This window comes from Felis catus, chromosome E3 (assembly GCF_018350175.1).
Source record: "Felis catus isolate Fca126 chromosome E3, F.catus_Fca126_mat1.0, whole genome shotgun sequence".
Classification (NCBI taxonomy): Eukaryota; Metazoa; Chordata; class Mammalia; order Carnivora; family Felidae; genus Felis; species Felis catus.
Genome location: NC_058383.1, coordinates 220,207 through 240,781, shown reverse-complemented (window position 1 = coordinate 240,781; position 20,575 = coordinate 220,207). Strand labels below are relative to the sequence as shown.

Here is a 20,575-nt window from a genome sequence, read left to right as displayed (position 1 = left end):
TATTTATTTTTTGGGGGACAGAGAGAGACAGAGCATGAACGGGGAAGGGGCAGAGAGAGAGGGAGACACAGAATCGGAAACAGGCTCCAGGCTCTGAGCCATCATCCCAGAGCCCGACGCGGGGCTGGAACTCACGGACCGCGAGACCGTGACCTGGCTGAAGTCGGATGCTTAACCGACTGCGCCACCCAGGCGCCCCTCACAGAGTTCTTCAGTTGTGTTTATATGAGCAGGTTCTCTTGTGTCCCGGGAGCAGTTGTAATTGGTACTTTGTCTCATGTTACCTTATGCGAGTTTTACACCTGAAATTGAGACATGTTTCTGTTCATTCTTTTATTTAGAATTTCTACCTCCCTTTTACAATGGGACAAAATAGCTCTGCAATTCATATTGTATTTAAAAGCTGAATTACCTGTGAATTAAGATAAACATACTGGAGACCAATGAATGTGCACAGGTAATGTGTTTCTCTCAGAAAACACATTTTCAGGCCCCCTGCAGGACTCCAGGAATCCCCATCTCCTCAGAGGTCTCTGTGGCCTTGCACAGAAGATGTCTTTGTCAGGGAGGGAAGCAGAGTGAGGACAGGCATGGGATGGCAGGTTGAGCTTTGACCCTGGGGTGGCCCTGAATCTCTGTGTGGTGCTGGGCTTTTCTTTCATTCCTTCATGTTCTGTCTGTTCTCAGTGTGAAAATAAAAAGTCTGCAGATCTGGTGGAAGAGGGTTAGGGTTAGGGTTGCCTCCTGGAATACGCTCCTTTATTAGACCAGCATTACTGCCATCAATCTTCTAGAATAGGACTCCTTGGCTTTCTGCATTTGTAGACATGGGCAGTGACATGTGGCGACAGTAATTTTTCCTTGTGCTATCTGGTACCTTCAGGTTGTAGGTGGGACCTCGTGGGAGGGTAGAGTTTTCTGGCACTGATGCTCCATTCTGCTAGAACCTGTGAATGAACAAGGGGCCAGGTGCTGACACCTGCTTCATTGTGTTTCAGCTCCCGTGGGCGTTCTGCTTCTGTCTGTCATACCAACATACCTGACACTTCTGTTCTGTAGGTCCCTATGGATTCAAGAGGACCTCCTCCTTTCCCAGGTCCACTCTGCAGGCCCTTCCCCACAGATCCCCTTTATCACTGTTCAATGGCTCTATGAGCCACCTCCAGCTCTTTGGTGTTCTCATGGACAGGACTCACCACTTCCACCTGGACTCTTTGTGAGATGATCTGAACAGTATGAGTTGACATGTTCAGCTTCTGTGTTGTTGAGTCTTTGAGAAGATGTAGAGATGGCCTCACAGGCTTTGTAATGCAAGGGTGCTGCTGGATGAGGACACTGTTAAAATTCCTCAAATTTCTCAGGACATGCATATGTTGGGCTGTGTCATTTTCCATTGCTGAGCTGGGCTATATATGTCTCTTGTGGAGAAGGAAAGAGTCTTTTAATAGAAAAGCAGGCATATCAGTTCTGCAGATGTGCCTTGTACACAGTCCATGTCCCTGGCTCTGTGAGAGATGAGGCAAACCCTTACCATCAGGGGCTTCAAGTGTCCTAATGGGGAGAGAGTCACATGCATTAAATGACATGGAACTTCTGATCTACAGTAGTGGAAGCTCCAGTAATGGGTCCTCAAGTACAAAAGATGGAGACATGAATCTCATGGGAATGAATTGGAGGTTGTGCATGAGAAGGGAGAGCTGAGATGGTGCAGAGGGGAGGGTATTAGACTCAGTGAGATGGAGTTGGAGGCCATTTGTGGCAGGGCCCACAACCTGGGCAGGGAGAGTGAGTGCAGCATGAAGTTCACACAGAGCTGCTGCATGGGTTGAAGGACAGTTCATGCAGGTATCATCTCTGAAATTTCATTGTGGCCAAAGTGCACCTAGTTCATTATCTAAATAAAGACTGTTGTTTCCCTTGGTTTTCTGAAGGTTCTGGATCCGTGTGAAAGAATGCCCTGGAGAATTGTATTTTAACTTGGTTCTTATGGGATGCTTGTCTGCCTAAGTTTGTGTGCCTCTGTAAGACTAAATGCGACGAAAGGTTGATCAGCTGTGTGGCTTCCTTGGCCTTCAGCCTGAGTCAGACTCTTAGCGGGGAATTCAGGGTTGATCAGGAAACTCCCCTGCTGGACTCTCGTCACCGTACCCCTGAACCTACTGTCACCACCCTCCATGAAGGTTTGCATCTCTGAAACTTCCCTCACAATTTCCTGAGGCATTGCCTGGGATCCTGCTGTCTCAGTCCTAATGTCACCTCTCAGTGGGGCCATCTCAGAGCCTCAGCTTTGTAATCTGAGAAGCAGGGACAGTGTTGGTTTCTGAGGTCAGTGCGATGAAGAGGTGGTTAAGCACATAAGGAATTTGTAAAATGTATGGGATGAGTGGGCATTCACCCTTCTCAGGGTGGAAATGAATGTATCTGCACACAGAAGATCATCAGATGTTCATTCAATTTCATGAAACTAAGGGTATAATGCCTAAGGCTGGGAGATTGGCAATTCCTGTTTCAAAAGATACAGCAAACACCCCTGTGTTTTTTCTATTAAAATTCAGGTCCGACTTTACAGAGAAGGAAAAGATAAGTATGAGAATATGTACATTCAGGGATCTACATCTAAGATCTGAGGTAGACACACAAATGCAGCCACACAAATATGTGCTCATTCAAGGCCAAGATGTATTGTAGAAGAAAAATGTATAGAGGAGAAGAGAAGATCCCTTTGCAATAACTCAAAATCACTTTGACGTAGAGGGCAATCAGTTTGAAATTTGTTTTTTTTTTTTAAGTTTTTTTTTAACGTTTATTTATTTTTGAGACAGAGAGAGACATAGCACAAACGCGGGGAGGGTCAGAGAGAGAGGGAGTCACAGAATCTGAAACAGGCTCCAGGCTCTGAGCTGTCAGCACAGAGCCCGACGCGGGGCTCAAACTCACGGACTGCGAGATCATGACCTGAGCCGAAGTTGGACACGTAACCGACTGAGCCACCCAGGCGCCCCTGAAATTTGAATAGGACACGGAACCATTACAAACCAGCTGGTTATTATATATTTAGAGATGGTGTGTAATTTGCCCCTTGGTCTGAATGCTTTCCCTGCCCACCCTGTCCACTCCACTTTGTCCTTCCTAATGTCCCCTAATACACTTGTCACAGTTGGGTTTCTGTGTCAGTGTCTGCTTCCAGGAAGTTCGACACTCATTCCCTATCAAGTGTATACTTTGGTGTTCCTGAATACGCAGTTAACCAACACATCGTATGTACAGTATTGGTGGAAGAAGACAGATCATTCTTTGGGGTTGTATTGCCTGGAAGGGACCTATAGTTCCATCTGAGGAGTTGGATACGTCCTTTAGGGAGCTCTGGTGGTGGTGGTTAATTCTGTAGATAGATACTCATGAGCACACGGTGTGCATGCTAGTTGATGGGGTTTGTGCTGATGAGCAGGGCAGGTATCTGTCTCCAGGAAAGGGTCTATTTTGATGGCGAGGAATGGATTCAGGAGACCAGTAAGGTGGCCCTTCATTAATTCAGCTCTTGTCCCCTTGTGCACCTTACCAGCTGCCCCCAATAGCACCAATCCAGGTGGCCTCCAAGGGGGCAAATGGCGCAATTTTTGTGGTGAGTCACATGATGTCCCACAAAGCTTTCCCTGTTGCCTTATTGAGGGATGGGGAGGGCAGAGGTCTATGGTCTGAGATAGATTCCTTCGACACCACCCAGGAGAGTTGTGTGTAAGCCTATGGCTCCTTCTACATCGGCCAATCCAATCCACTTTGCCCCAGGGACTCTGAACCTGTGGGCCCCTTTTTCCTCCCAGCTTAGGGAAGCAGCCAGCTCTCCAGCAGGTTTTGGATCATGGCTGGGCCACCATGGGTAAATGTCTGGCTGTCCACATGCTGCCAGCATTGCTATAGCAAATGTCAACGTGAGCAACTGCTGTACAGGGGATTCTACTCCATTGTGATCGGGGCCTGGGACAAAACATGACAGGAGAAAGGGAGAGACAGGAGGGCCCTGTGCTCCTTGACAGGGCTGCATGCACATAGTAGATATCCTGAAGCCTGGGGAGAGGTGGAGAAAGAGGCAGGCAGGGAGAGAGACACTGGATGAGTGATAGGGGAACTGGGCAAGTCCTGGAGAGTGAAAGGAAGAAACAGAGAGAGATGTGGTTAGAGAGAAACAGAGACAAAGAGGAAGTACAAGGAGAAAGTAGAGACCTGGTCCAGGAATGTGGATGGGGTGAGATGGGCCAGGGGAGAGGGGATGTATGAGGTGTCTCTGAGTGCTGGGGCAGAAATGGCTGGTATCACGGGCATCAGAGTTCTGTGAGTCCAAGACTCCAACATCCCTGGGGCCAAGCTTTGCAGAGGTCATTGCATTTGAAAAGATGGGTATCCCTCATTTCTCCTGGAATTGTGGGGCTCATCCTCATGTTCTGTCATGGAGAGGGATGTCTTGAGGGAGAGTGTGCTGCTCTTTGGCAGGTAAACTCCAGATCCCGCCCTGTGGGGAGGGAACCCGGACCCATCTCTCTCACTTCCCCAGGCCCTGTTGGATTTCCCCGCCACTCCCTACCAGCTGGTCTTCCTCATGTTCTGAACCCAGGCATCAGGCATTGTGTTGCCCCCAGGTCCGGCAGTCTGGACCTGGCAGAGTTGAACTGCTGATATTGATAAAAAGTATTTGACAAAAAGGTCCATATTCTCCCTCTGGAACTAGCGGTGTGCATCAAGATCATGGGTTTCTATCCTCCTGTCCACTGCCAAACTGAGGATGCCAGATGGTAGGTGAACCCTTTAAAACACCATAGTCTTCTCTTACATCAAATTCAAAGACATTTTCTTCTCCCAGCTTTAATTCTGAAGAGATGGCAATTAGTAATTGAAGGCATAATGGTCCTATAGGAATTTGACCTATATGACCAATGGACATTATTTCATCCATCTGTATCCCTAAAGCACATTTCATTAGAAATATTAGCCAAGGATAAATACAGTAAATTCATAACAGATGTGTAGCTCCCTGTAAGTTGCATTCTGACCTTGTCATGTATGTGTCATCAAAGATATCATTAGTGACTTTTCAGGTAAGCTTTCAACATCAAGATGGTGATGTTAGAGAATCTGGTGTAAGTGGAATTTCACAGATTCTAAATTAGGAATGATTTTTTAATATATAATGTTTCTGTTTTTCTTTTTTTGGGGAGAGCCTGAGCGGGGAAGGGGTGGAGAGAGCAGGAGACACCAAATCTGAGGCAGGCTCCAGGCTCTGAGCTGTCAGTACAGAGCCTGACGCAGGGCTCAAACTCATGGACTGCAAGATCATGACCTGGGTGGAAGTCGGACGCTTAACTGACTAAGCCACCCAAGCGCCCCAGAAATGATAGTTTATTGTTCACACATTTGTTGTATTAATTTCAGGCATACATTGTAGTCATTCCATGTCTATAAATTATGTTGTACTTGAGCACAAGTGTAGCTATCATGTAGAAGCATGCAACAGTATTATTACAGGATGGACTCTCTTCCATTGGCTGTCCCTTGTATCCCTAGGACTCATTCATTCCATAGCTGGAAGCTGGTATCTCTCTCTCAAAGGTGTTAATTCTTTATCTAACCTAAACACTATGGTGGTAAACATGATGACCTCTTGTTCAGCATGTGTAAATTGCTGGTCTATTTTTCTGGGAACGTTACATAAAGCATTACAAAGGATGTCATTACATTAATAAATTCGGTTTCATTCTTCACTCACAAGAAAGGAGAAGGAAAAGATTTTTTATGTTCCAGGCCCTGTCACTAAGACCCTTCCCAATGTGGAGAACAGGCTGGGTTGCTCAGAGCACCTTCGATCCCTCAGCTGAGCGACCAGGGCTTTCAACATTGCAGGAATTCCCATGGTGGCCAGCAGAGAGAGCTCGAGCACCACACACCGGGAGGGCGGTTTCCTCTGCCTGGGCAGTGATGGCCAGCAGAGGGCGCATCATTGGCTTTTCTGACCCAGGAAACCTCAGAGCAGGAAGGGTTGCTGTTGCTCCCAGAGGACACAGGTCCTCTGCCGCTGCCTCAGGACAGAGAGCAGAGCTGCGTTTCCAGCGCGTTCTGCCGCCCACCCCAGGGGAGACATTGGGAGTTTTGCAGCAACTTGGCATCTCCTGAGTCACCAGAGAGAAGCTGCCTTGTTGTACTGAGTGCTGAGGAGGGGGCGCTGGGTGGCTTCCCTGGGCAAGCTGGTTGCTGAGCACCGCAGTCCCTTGCATTTTCTGGGCTGTCCCCATGTTTCATTCCTCCCCTTCCCAGACAGTATTTGAACAAGACATATTTTACTAAAGGACTCATGGATTGCGGGGTCCCAGGACATCACCTCATAGATGCAGTCGATGGTTTGTTCCAGATTCAGGCTTGTTCCCGGGCAGAAACCCTGACAGAAATTCAGAAGAACGGGAGCTGCATTCAGTTAGGACGTGAATACATGAAATGCTCATCTCAGGACCTTCTAGAAGAATGAGCTGGGACCCACTTTCCGAGTCCTGCCGGAACCAGAGACCGAGGTAAGGGCACAAACTGTCCCCCACATCATACATGCTTTTTAAAAAATTTCATGGTTATTTTTCCAACCTAGTGAAGTGATTGAAAACTACAGAAAACCTGGTAGGTAAGTCTCATTAACCTTATGTTATCTTTTAATGTAAATTCCAGTGAGTTAAAACACAGTGTAATATCAGTTTCAGGTGTACAATATAGAGCAACACTTCAACACGTCACCCGGTGCTCATCCCAGGGGCATTCTTAATCCCCAGCAGCTGTTTCACCCATTCCCCATCTCGCTGTGGAAGCCCTCAGTTTGTTTCCCAGTTAAGAGCCTGTTTGTCACTGTCTCCCCCCACCCCCCACCTTGTTTTGTTTCATTTCCATGTGTTAGTGAAATCATCTGGTATTTGTCTTTCTGTGACAGTCTTATTTCACCCAGTATAACGTTCTCTCGCTCCATCCACCTCGTGGCCAATGACAAGATTTCATGTTTTTATGGCTAAATAATATTACATTCCATACACTACATCTCAGTTTATTCATCAGTTGATGGATGCTCGGGCAGTTTCCGTAATTTGGCTGTTGTAGAAAATGCTGGTGTAAACATCAGGGTGCATGTATCCCTTTGAAGAATTATTTTTGTATTCTTTGTGGAAATACTTCGTAGTGAAATTGCTGGATTGTAAGGCAGTTCTATTTCCATTTTTTTTTTTAACAAATCTCCATGATGTTTTCCAGAGTGGCTCCACCTGTTTGCATTCCTACCCACAGTGCAAGAGGGTTTCTCTTTCCCCTTATCCTTGCAACACCTGCTGTTTCATCATTCATCGATTTTAGTCATGCTGACAGATGTCATGTGTTATCTCATTGTAGTTTTGAATTGTGTTTCCCTGAAGATGAGTAATGTTGAGCATCTTTACATGTGTCTCTTGGCTATGTGTATATCTTCCTTGGGAAAATGCCCATTCATGTCGTCTGCCCATTTTTAGTTGGATTTTTCATTTCTTAGGTGCTGTATAACTTTATATATTTTGGACACTAACCCTTTATCAGATGTCGTTTACAAATATTATTCTTGTAGGTGTTTTAGTTTTGTTGACTATCTCCTTGGTGACAGAAGCTTTTTATTTTTATGAAGTACCATTATTTTTGCTTGTGTTTCCCTTACCTCAGGAGATATATCTACAAAGACGTTTGCAGACAAAGTCAAATAAGATACTGCCTGTGTTAGGTATCCTCTGGGATTTTTATGGTTTCAGGTTTCACACATAGGTATTTATCCGTGTTGGATTTATTTTTGTGTATGTTGTAAGGAAGTGGTCCGTTGTTGTTTTTGTTTTGTTTTCCAGGTTGCTGTCTAGTTTTTACAAAACAATATGTTGAGGAGACTTTTTTAAAGTTTATGTATTTATTTTTGAGAGAGAGAGAGCATGCAGAAGAGGGGCAGAGAGAAATGGAGAGAGAGAATCCCACGCATGCTCTGCACTGCCCTGAGATCATTATCTGAGCTGAATCCACAATCACATGCTTTGGAGCCACCGATGTGTCCCAAGACTATCTTTTTTTATTCCATTGGATATACTTTCCTGCTGTGTTGAGAATTAATTGACCATATAGGTGTGAATTCATTTCTGGGTTTCCATTCTATTGATGTCTGCGTCTGTATTTTTGTTGTTTTTGTTTGCTGGTACCATACTGTTATATTCAGTACAGCTTTGTAATATAACCTAAAGTCTGGAAGTGTGATGTCTGCAGCTTTAGTTTTCTTCTTCAAGTTTGTTTTGGCTGTTTGGGGTCTTTGTCTTTCCATACAAATTTTGGGATTATTTGTTCTAGTTCTTTGACAAATGTTTTTGTTAGTGTGATAGGTATTTCATTACATGTGCAGATTGTTTTGAGGAGCGTAGACATTTTAACAGTGTTTTGTTCTTCCCATCCATGAACATGAAATGTATTTCCTTTTCTTTGTGTCCTCTTCCATTTCTTTCATCAGTGTTTCATAGCCTTTAGAGTATAGGTCTTTCACCTCTTTGGTTAGGTATATTCCTGGTATCTTGTGGTATTTGTGAACCTGTCAATGGGATTGATCCCTTACTTTCTCTCTGTGTTAATTCATGATTCGTGTATAGAAATGCAATACATTTATGTACATTGATTTCTGAATATTGTGACTTGTCAAATTCATATATCAATTCTAGCAATTGTTAAGGGAGTCTTTCATGTTTTTTATAGAACACATCATGTCAGTTCCAAACAGGGAAAGTGCTACTTCTTCCTTGCCGATTTGGATGTCTCTTATTTCTTTTTGTTGTCTGATGGCTGTGGCGAGGGTTTGCCGTACTATGTGGAATAACAGTGGTGAGAGGGGTCATCCCTGTCTTGTCCCTGACCTTGGAGGAAAAACTTTCAATTTTTCCCCATTGAGGATGAGATTAGTTGTGGGTTTTTCCTAGATGACCTTTATTATTTGCAGGTAGGTTGAGTATCAATGTACTTTGCTGAGGGTTTTTATCATGAATGGATGTGACATTTTGTCAGATGGTTTTCCTGTATCTGTTGAAAGCATCATATTGTTCATATCCTTTCTTCTACTACTGTGGTGCATTATGTTGATTTGTGAATGTGGAACCACCCTTGCAGCCCAGGAATATATCCCTCTTGATTATGGTAAATGATTCTACTAATGTATTGTTGACTTTAATTTGAAGGTATTTTAATGAGAATTTGTGCATACATACTCATCAGGCTATTGGTCTGCAGTTTTATTAAAAAATTTTTTAACATTTTTTTAAATGTTTATTTCTTTACTTAGAGTACATAAAAGTGAGGTAGGGGCAGAGAGACAGGGAGAGAGAGAATCCTGGCCATGCCCCACACTGTCATGGCAGGTCCAATGTGGGACTGGAACCCACGCACCACAAGATAATGTCCTATTCTGAAATTAAGAGTTGGACAGTAAACCACCTGAGCCACACAGGTGCCGCTGCAGCTTTAAGTTTTAGTAGAGGCTTTATCTGGTTTTGGTATCAGGGTAATGATGGCCTCGTAAGATGAATTTGTACGTTTTCCTTCTTTTTTATTTTTTGTAATAATTCAAGGAGAATACATATTACCTCTTCTTTAAATGGATGGTAGAATTCATGAGTGAAGCCATCTAGCCCTGAACTCTTGTGTTTGGGGGGAGATTTTTTTAATTACTGATTTGATTTCTTTCTGTTTTCAGATTTTATGTATCTTCCTGTTTCAGTTTTGGTAGTTTGTGTGTTTCTAGGAATTTGTCCTTTTTTCTCAGAGTGTCCAATTTGTTGCATATAGTTTTTCATAGTATTATCTTCTAATTATATTTTTGTGGTGTTGACTCTTATTTCTCCTTTCTTGTGATTTTATTTACTTGAGTCCTTTCTCTCTTCTTTGTGAAAAGTCTGCCTAGGAGGTTTTCAAGTTGATTACTGCTTGCTAAGAACCAGCCCCTGGTTTCATTGATTTGGTCTAGTGTCTTTTTGGTTTCTATATTCCTTATTTCTGCCTTAATCTCTATTATTTCCTTCCTTCTGCTGTTCTTCTCATTCCTTTAGTTGTAAGTTAGGATTGTTTGAGATTTTTCTTGCTCTTTAAGGTAGGCTTGTAGTGCTATATACTTCCATTGTAGACTGCTTTTGTCTCATTCCAAAGGTTTTTACCAGTGTATTTTCATTTTCATTTGTTTCAGTGTATTTTCTCAGTGATTTCCTGTTTGGCTCATTCATTTAGTAGCATGTTATTTAACCTCCCTTTATTTGTGGCCTTTCCCCCCTTCCCCCCCCCCCCCCCCGCTTTTTTGTGGTGGACTTCAAGTTTCCTAGCTTTGTGGTCAGAAAAGATGCTTGGTCTGATCTCTGTCTTTGGGTACCTCTTGAAGCCTGATTTGTGAGCTAGAATGTGATCAATTCTGGAGAATGCCCCATGTGCACTTTAAAAGAATGTGTACTCTGCCTTTTTAGTATGGAGTGTGCTGAATATATCTGTTAAACCTGTCTGGTCCAGTGTGTCATTCTAAGCCATTGTTTCCTTGTTGATTTTCTGTTTACAGGTTCTGTCCATTGATGTGACTGATGTGTTAAAGTCCTCTACTATCGTTATATTATTATAAATGAGTTCCTTTATGGTTGTTGTTAAATGTATTATGTACTTGGTGATCGCATGTTGGGTGCATCAAAATTTACAATGATTGGATGTTCTTGTTTGGCCGTCCCCTTTAGTATGAGATAGTGTCCGTCTTCATCTCTTATTATAGCTTTATTTATTTATTGATTTATTTATTTATTTATTTATATTTAAGTCTTAGTTGACATACAGTGCATTCTCGGATTCGAGAGTAGAATTCGGTGATTCATCCCTTACATACAACACCCAGTGCTCATCACAACAAGCGCTCTCCTTAATACTCGTCCCACATCTAGCCCAGCTCTGACCCATCTCCCTCCATCAACTTTCACTTTTTTTTCCTCTAACATTAGGAGACTCATGTGGTTTGTTACCACTCTTCTCTTTTCCTGCCCCCTTCCGATGTTTTCATCTGTTTTGTTTCTTACATTCCACATGAGTGAAATCATATATTTGTCTTTCTCTGATTGACATATTTCACTTAGCATAATACATCCTAGCTCTATCCACATTGTTGCCAATGGCAAGATTTCATTCTTCTTGAAGCTGAGTTATATTTCATTGTATATACGTATATATGTATATATGAACATAGATATGCGTATACATATGTATACACACGCGCACACACACACACACACACCACAACTTTATACCTTCATCTATTGATGGATACTTGGGCTTTTCCATAGTTTGGCTACTGTTAATGCTGCTATAAATACTGGGTGCATGCGATGTCACTATTAGGTATTTACCCAAAGGGTACCAAAATAGAGCCTGGTTTTAAAGTTTATTTTTCCTGATATAAGTATTGCTACTGGTTTTCTTTTGACATTATTGGCATAAATGTTTCTTCATTCCCTCTCTTTAAATGTGCAGGTGACTTAAGTCCAAATAAGGCTTTGTAGGCAGCATCTAGATAGATGTTGTTTTTGTTTGTTTGTTTTGTCCATTTTGACACCCTATCCAATGTCTTTTTATTGGAGCATTTAGTCCACGAACATTCAGAGTGATTATTGATAGGTATATATTGAGTGCCATTCTACTAGTTGTTTTGCCATTGTTTCTTGATGTTTTCTCTGATCCTTTCTTGTCTGTAACACTTTTAGTCTTTCACTTCCACTCAAAGAGCCCGATTTAAATATTCCTTTCTTTTGACCGGTAGTACATTTCTTTACTTCTTTTTAATATTTCTTCTTTTTTAAATTTAAGCCCAAGTTAGTTACCTTATAGTCGAATACAGTTTCAGCAGTAGAATTTAGTGATCCGTCAAGTACAAAATATACCCAAATACTCATCCCAAGTGCTGCCCGTAATGCCCATCACCCATTTAGCCCATACCCCTATTCAGTAACCCTCCTGAAACCCTGAGTTTCTTCTCTGTATTTAAGAGTCTCTTAGATCGTTTGAATCCCTCTCTGTATCTTATTTTTGTTTTCCTTTCACTACGTTCATCAGTTGTATTAAATTCCACAGAAGAGAGAAATCATATGACATGTGTCTTTCTCTGACATATTTTGCTTAGCATAATAAAGTAAGGTTCCATTCACGTTGTTGCAAATAGCAAGATTTCATTGTTTTTGATCGCCGAGTAATATTCCATTGTATGAATATACCACATCTTCTTTATCCATTCATCTATCAATGGACATTTGGGCTCTTTGCATAATTTAGCTATTGTTGATAATGCTGCTATAAACATTGGAGTGCATGTGCCACTTCGAGTCAGCATTAGTGTATCCTTTGGATAAATACCTAGTAGTGCAATTGCTGGGTCCTAGTGTAGTTCTATTTTTAGTTTTTTGACGAATCTCCATACTATTTCCCAGAGTGGCTACACCACTTTGCATCCCATCAGCATTTCAAAAACATTCCCTTTCCCTGCATCCTTGCCAACATCTGTCCTTTCCTGAGATGTTAATTTTAGCCATTCTGATAGGTGTGAGGGGATATCTCATTGTGGTTTCAATGTGTATTTCAGTGATGATGAGTGAGATTGAGCATCTTTTCATGTGTGACCATTCTGGATGTCATCTTTGTTAAAGTGTCTGTTCATGTCTTTTGCCCATTTCTTCACTGGATTATTTGGTTTTTGGGTGTTCAGTGTGATAATTTTTTATAGATTTTGGATACTAACCCTTTATCTGATATGTCACCTGCAAATATCTTCTCCCATTTCATTCAGTTGCCTGTTAGTTTTGCTGATTGTGTCCTCTGCTGTGCAGAGCTTTTTATCTTGATGTCTCAATAGTTCATTTTGGTTTTTATTGCCCTTGCTTCAGAGACATGACAAGCAAGAAGTTGCTGTGGCCAGGATCAAGGAGGTAGATTGCCTCTTTTCTCCTCTAGGATTTTGATGGTTCCTTTCTTACATTTAGATCTTTCATCCATTTTGAGGTGTGTGTGTATGTGTGTGTGTGGTTTAAGAACATAGTCCAGGTTCATTCTTCTCACTGTCCAGTTTTCCCAGTACCATTTGCTGAAGAGACTTTTGTTTTCCCATTGGATATTCTTTCCTGCGTTATCAAAGATTACTCAGCCATATGTTTGAGGGCCCATTTCTGGGTTCCCTATTCTGTTCCAATGATGTCTGTGTCCGTTTTTGTGCCTGTACCATACTGTCTTGATGATTGTGGCTTTCTAATACACCATAAAGTCCAGAATTGTAATGTCTCCAGCTTTGTTTTCTTTTTCAACATGACTTTGGCTATTTGGGGTCTTTTCTGGCTCCCTACAAATAATGCTGTTGTTATTTTGGTAAGGATTGCATTGAATGTGTCGATTGCTTTGGATAGTATTGATATTTTAACAATATTTGTTCTTCTAATCCATGCGCATGGAATGTTTTTCCATTTCTTTGTATTTCTTCAGTTTCTTTCGTAGATGTTGTATGGTTTGTTCTTTTATTAATGTTTATTTTTGAGACAGAGAGACAGAGAGAAAGAGAGAGCGCATGAGCAGGGGAGGGGCAGAGAGACAGAGAGACACATACTCGGAAGCAGGCTCCAGGCTCTGAGCTTCCAGCACAGAGCCCATAGCGGGACTTGAACCCACAAGTGAGGGATCATGACCTGAGCTGAAGTCAGCGCTTAACTGACTGAGCAACCCAGGCTTCCATCTGTTGTTTTAAGTGTACTGATCTTTTACCTCTTTGGTTTAGGTTTATCCCTGGGTATTTTATGTTCTTCAGTGCAGTTGTAAAGTATATCAATCCTAGATTTCTCTCTGATTATTGGTATATAGAAATACAATCAATTTCTGTATATTGATTTTATATCCTGAGACTTTCCTGAATTCCTGTATCAGTCCTAAGAGTTTTTCCATGGAGTCTTTGGATTTCCATAGAAAGTATCATGTCTGCGAAGAGGGGAACTTTGACTCCTTCTTGCCAATTTGGACACCTTGTATTTCTTTTTGTTGTCTGATTGCTGAGGCTAGGACTTCCAACAGTATGTTGAGTAACAGTGGTGAGAGAGGACATCCCAGTCGTGTTCCTGACCTTAGGGGGAAAGCTCTCAGTTTTTCCCCATTGAAGATGACATTAGCTGTGGGACTTTTGTATCTGGACATACTGATATTGAGGCAAGATCTCTCTATCCCTCCTTTCATGAGTGCTTTTTTTTCATCAAGAAAGGATGCTGCATTTTGTCAAATGCTTTTTCTGCATCTGTTGAGAGGATCATGTGGTTGTTATCCTTTCTTTTATCAATGTGATGTGTCACATCAGTTGATTTGCAGATATTGAATCGGTTGTGCATCCCAGGAATAAATCCAATTCATTATGGTGAATAATTATTTGTATGTATTGTTGGATCCGGTTTGCTGTTTTTTGTTGAGAATTTTTACATTCAGGTTCATCAGGGAAATTGGTCTGTAGTTTTCCTTTTTGGTGGGGTCTTTGTCCAGTTTGGACTCAAGGCCGTGCTGGCCTCATAGAATGAGTTTGGAAGTGTTCCTTCCATTTCTCTGGTTATGACCTTATCTTGTTCTTTCATTTGGGATGCATTCCTCTTGTCTTGGAATTTTGGCTATTTGCTTCTCTGTGTTACCAAAGCTCATTGTGTTACCTGCCTGTGAGATGAATGGCTTTATGAAGAGGAAGTCATCTAGTGTCCAGGGCCTGGCACATCAGGGAGTGTCTGTGGTGTGTGTTGCATGCATTGTTTTGTGTCCTTGCTGCACTATTCTTCAGGCCAGTTGTATGGGCAATGTATGGTCCTTGGCCAGAATGTGCTGAGTTTTATCTAGGTCTGCTCCCATCTGCTCGTTAAATGAGACTTGAAACGACTGCCACTCAAAGTGAAGCCCTGCGGAACTGTCTAATCAAGAGAGGTGGTGTGGTCATGGGCTTCTGGTGAACCAGAAGGGGACACCTCCATTGGGACTGAGGCAAGCCTGATTGACCTAGAAGGCCAGTCTCACCAGAGCACAGGAATGTGGGGTTGGTGTAAGCAGCTTACGCAGCCAGTGTGGGGATGGAACTGTTTCCAGCAGATGGCTCTGTTTATGCTGTGGGGAAGAGGAGGAAAATGGCGCCACCCAGCTCCTCTGTCCTAGCTCCTTTGTCCCCTTGTTGTGAACACTGCCTCTCAGGGATGCTCTCCATGATCAGTGTATAATCTCTCCACTGTGTACACCAGGAAATGTACAGATCACTGTTTCCATGCCATCTGCCTGCAAGTAATTTGCTGCCTTCTCTCAAGGAGTAGGCCAGTGCTCCTAGGGCTATATCCCAGCCAAGCCTGCTAAATTTTGAAACTCCACATTCTCGGGGTGTCTGGATGGCTTGGTTAAGTGTCCGAGTCTTGATCCTGGCTCAGATCATGACCTCGTTGTTGTGGAATTCTTTCTCCCTCTATTCCTGCCCCTCCCTTGCATGTGCTGTCTCTTGCAAAATAAACTTAAAACAAATTTAGTGGCATGGAATATCTTATTTAGGCAAGATTTCCTCCCTGAGGGGAATGGCAGTGGTCTATCAGTTAAATTTCCAGCACTGACTAGGAAATTCTTTGCTGACTGGTTAAAGGTTACATTCCTGCAGGAATGAAATTAGGTTTAGTGACATGGGGCCTTAGCATAAGTAACTCCATGATGGGCCTGTGATTTTTCTTAACATTCCAAACCCAAATGTTTACACATCCATTTTTTTAAATTAAAATATAGCCCTAAATAATATTTTAGCCATCTACTGCCGGCCCGATGATCATATCCTGTAAAACTGTGACCATCTCCTAATCATAGATGAAGATCAACTCTGTGGCTCTAAGATCTTTGTGAGTCTGGGTTATTGCTGGCCTTCTTAAATCTTTGACCCAGGGACCCCCAGCCAGGTTCCTGAGCCATCACTTATGCACAGAAGCACCCTTTCCAAGTCACCTCTTCCTAAAGCGTTGTCTTTCCCTCTGGTACTTCTGGGTCTTACCCTTTTGTAGATCACATGCTGTGATGGACGTCCCCTCCTGAAAACCTGTCAAAGTGGACCAGAGAAAGCTGCTTGCCTGTGACTGCCACTTCATGGTCACATCTTTTCCTTCTGAAACCCTTTGAACTCCGTATCATTCTTCCAGTCTTTGATTTGGAAATATTCCATTCTCTTGTATTCCTGCTAAAAATATGCATGAAAATATTAAAGCAAGGATTCTTTACAATAAGTGAGCCAGTCCCAATGATCCATCTGGCGGTGTGTACTTTTTTTTTTTTTTTTTTTTTTGACAATGTTCAGGCATGATGTGAAGTACATCCTGTAAAATCTGGGTATCATTCATTACCTAGGATAACCACCTTTATGGAAAGCCATTCAATGACATGCTTGTTCAAGATCAGAAAAAACACTTAATTTACATACCACGTAATACAGTGGTATATACATACGTTATCTTAAAATATGTCAAGTAGATGTTTCTATGAAGTGTATATCATGCATTCAGTTTTCTGTACCATGAATGATATTTAAATTACACAATAGTAAGAACAAGAATAGGTACATGGCCATCACTAGTAACTAATACTAGAACTAGTCATATATTATGTGTTGAAAACATAAAACCATGATTACTAATAATCTGTTCATTCGTGATGGGTTTCTAGTTACCAGAAAAATTGGGAAGACATTATTGAGTCTCCACATACATCAGACTGTTTTCTGACTATTGATGTCTTATGAGTTGATACATGATCACAATCAATATCCCGAAGAGATATGGTAGTATTAACTAAAGTTTATATTTGTATTTAGATTGGTTCGGTTTTAACCTCTTCTGTCCCAGACTCATCCCAGCTGGCACATTACAGTCATCCTGTCTCCTTAGGCTCCACTTGACCATGACGATGTTTAGATTTTTCCATATTTTTCATAATCTGCAAAGTTTTGAGGGTACATCTGTAGAATGTATTTTGTAGAATGATCCCTGGTTGGGATATGTCTACCATTTGTTCAAATGCTTAGGCCAGAGTTACCGTGTTTTGGAGAAGATCCAGAGGCATAATGCCATCCATAATTATCACTTCACATAAATGTTGTTTACTCTGAAGCCCGTGGTCTTTATGGTTCCGTACAAATTTTAGGACTGTTCTAGTTTCATGAAAAATGTTGTTGCTATTTTGATGGCCATTGCATTAATTGTGTCAGTTGCTTTGGGAAGTGTAGACATTTTCATGAAATTTGTACTTCTGATCCATGAGTATGGAATATCCTTCATTTCTTTTATCACTGTTTTACAGTTTTCAGAGTATAGGTCGCTCACCACTTTGGTTAGATTTATTCGTAGATACCTTATTATTTGGTGTACAACTGTAAATGGGACTGTTTTCTTCATTTCTCTTTCTACTGCTTCATTGTTTAGAAATGCAACAGATTTCTGTACAATGATTTTGTATCCTGTGACATTGCTGAATTCATTTATCAGTTCTAGCAGTTATTGGACTGTGAGATCATGACCTGAGCCGAAGTCGGACGTTCAACCGACTAAGCCACCCAGGCGCCCCCATCTTACTTTTTTTTTTTTTTATTTAAAAAAAATTTTTTTTAATGTTTATTTATTTTTGTTTTTTTTTTGTTTTTTTTATATGAAATTTATTGACAAATTGGTTTCCATACAACACCCAGTGCTCATCCCAAAAGGTGCCCTCCTCAATACCCATCACCCACCCTCTCCTCCCTCCCACCCCCCATCAACCCTCAGTTTGTTCTCAGTTTTTAACAGTCTCTTATGCTTTGGCTCTCTCCCACTCTAACCTGTTTTTTTTTTTTCCTTCCCCTCCCCCATGGGTTCCTGTTAAGTTTCTCAGGATCCACATAAGAGTGAAACCATATGGTATCTGTCTTTCTCTGTATGGCTTATTTCACTTAGCATCACACTCTCCAGTTCCATCCACGTTGCTACAAAAGGCCATATTTCATTTTTTCTCATTGCCACGTAATATTCCATTGTGTATATAAACCACAATTTCTTTATCCATTCATCAGTTGATGGACATTTAGGCTCTTTCCATAATTTGGCTATTGTTGAGAGTGCTGCTATGAACATTGGGGTACAAGTGGCCCTATGCATCAGTACTCCTGTATCCCTTGGGTAAATTCCTAGCAGTGCTATTGCTGGGTCATAGGGTAGGTCTATTTTTAATTTTCTGAGGAACCTCCACACTGCTTTCCAGAGCGGCTGCACCAATTTGCATTCCCACCAACAGTGCAAGAGGGTTCCCGTTTCTCCACATCCTCTCCAGCATCTATAGTCTCCTGATTTGTTCATTTTGGCCACTCTGACTGGCGTGAGGTGATACCTGAGTGTGGTTTTGATTTGTATTTCCCTGATAAGGAGCGACGCTGAACATCTTTTCATGTGCCTGTTGGCCATCCGGATGTCTTCTTTAGAGAAGTGTCTATTCATGTTTTCTGCCCATTTCTTCACTGGGTTATTAGTTTTTCGGGTGTGGAGTTTGGTGAGCTCTTTATAGATTTTGGATACTAGCCCTTTGTCCGATATGTCATTTGCAAATATCTTTTCCCATTCCGTTGGTTGCCTTTTAGTTTTGTTGGTTGTTTCCTTTGCTGTGCAGAAGCTTTTTATCTTCATAAGGTCCCAGTAATTCACTTTTGCTTTTAATTCCCTTGCCTTTGGGGATGTGTCGAGTAAGAGATTGCTACGGCTGAGGTCAGAGAGGTCTTTTCCTGCTTTCTCCTCTAAGGTTTTGATGGTTTCCTGTCTCACATTTAGGTCCTTTATCCATTTTGAGTTTATTTTTGTGAATGGTGTGAGAAAGTGGTCTAGTTTCAACCTTCTGCATGTTGCTGTCCAGTTCTCCCAGCACCATTTGTTAAAGAGGCTGTCTTTTTTCCATTGGATGTTCTTTCCTGCTTTGTCAAAGATTAGTTGGCCATACGTTTGTGGGTCTAGTTCTGGGGTTTCTATTCTATTCCATTGGTCTATGTGTCTGTTTTTGTGCCAATACCATGCTGTCTTGATGATGACAGCTTTGTAGTAGAGGCTAAAGTCTGGGATTGTGATGCCTCCTGCTTTGGGCTTCTTCAAAATTCCTTTGGCTATTCGGGGCCTTTTGTGGTTCCATATGAATTTTAGGATTGCTTGTTCTAGTTTCGAGAAGAATGCTGGTGCAATTTTGATTGGGATTGCATTGAATGTGTAGATAGCTTTGGGTAGTATTGACATTTTGACAATATTTATTTTTCCAATCCATGAGCAGGGAATGTCTTTCCATTTCTTTAAATCTTCTTCAATTTCCTTCATAAGCTTTCTATAGTTTTCAGCATACAGATCCTTTACATCTTTGGTTAGATTTATTCCTAGGTATTTTATGCTTCTTGGTGCAATTGTGAATGGGATCAGTTTCTTTATTTGTCTTTCTGTTGCTTCATTGTTAGTGTATAAGAATGCAACTGATTTCTGTACATTGATTTTGTATCCTGCAACTTTGCTGAATTCATGTATCAGTTCTAGCAGACTTTTGGTGGAGTCTATCGGATTTTCCATGTATAATATCATGTCATCTGCAAAAAGCGAAAGCTTGACTTCATCTTTGCCAATTTTGATGCCTTTGATTTCCTTTTGTTGTCTGATTGCTGATGCTAGAACTTCCAGCACTATGTTAAACAGCAGCGGTGAGAGTGGGCATCCTTGTCGTGTTCCTGATCTCAGGGAAAAAGCTCTCAGTTTTTCCCCGTTGAGGATGATGTTAGCTGTGGGCTTTTCATAAATGGCTTTTATGATCTTTAAGTATGTTCCTTCTATCCCGACTTTCTCAAGGGTTTTTATTAAGAAAGGGTGCTGGATTTTGTCAAAGGCCTTTTCTGCATCGATTGACAGGATTATATGGTTCTTCTCTTTTTTTTTGTTAATGTGATGTATCACGTTGATTGATTTGCGAATGTTGAACCAGCCCTGCATCCCAGGAATGAATCCCACTTGATCATGGTGAATAATTCTTTTTATATGCCGTTGAATTCGATTTGCTAGTATCTTATTGAGAATTTTTGCATCCATATTCATCAGGGATATTGGCCTGTAGTTCTCTTTTTTTACTGGGTCTCTGTCTGGTTTAGGAATCAAAGTAATACTGGCTTCATAGAATGAGTCTGGAAGTTTTCCTTCCCTTTCTATTTCTTGGAATAGCTTGAGAAGGATAGGTATTATCTCTGCTTTAAACGTCTGGTAGAACTCCCCTGGGAAGCCATCTGGTCCTGGACTCTTATTTGTTGGGAGATTTTTGATCACCGATTCAATTTCTTCGCTGGTTATGGGTCTGTTCAAGCTTTCTATTTCCTCCTGGTTGAGTTTTGGAAGAGTGTGGGTGTTCAGGAATTTGTCCATTTCTTGCAGGTTGTCCAATTTGTTGGCATATAATTTTTCATAGTATTCCTTGATAATTGTTTGTATCTCTGAGG

General features: G+C 41.6%; 1 pseudogene; it reads left to right on the top strand.

Annotated features, from left to right (window-relative positions):
• The window catches only part of LOC109495063, a 51,685-nt pseudogene that overhangs the window by 2,117 nt on the left and 28,993 nt on the right, over positions 1–20,575 (top strand).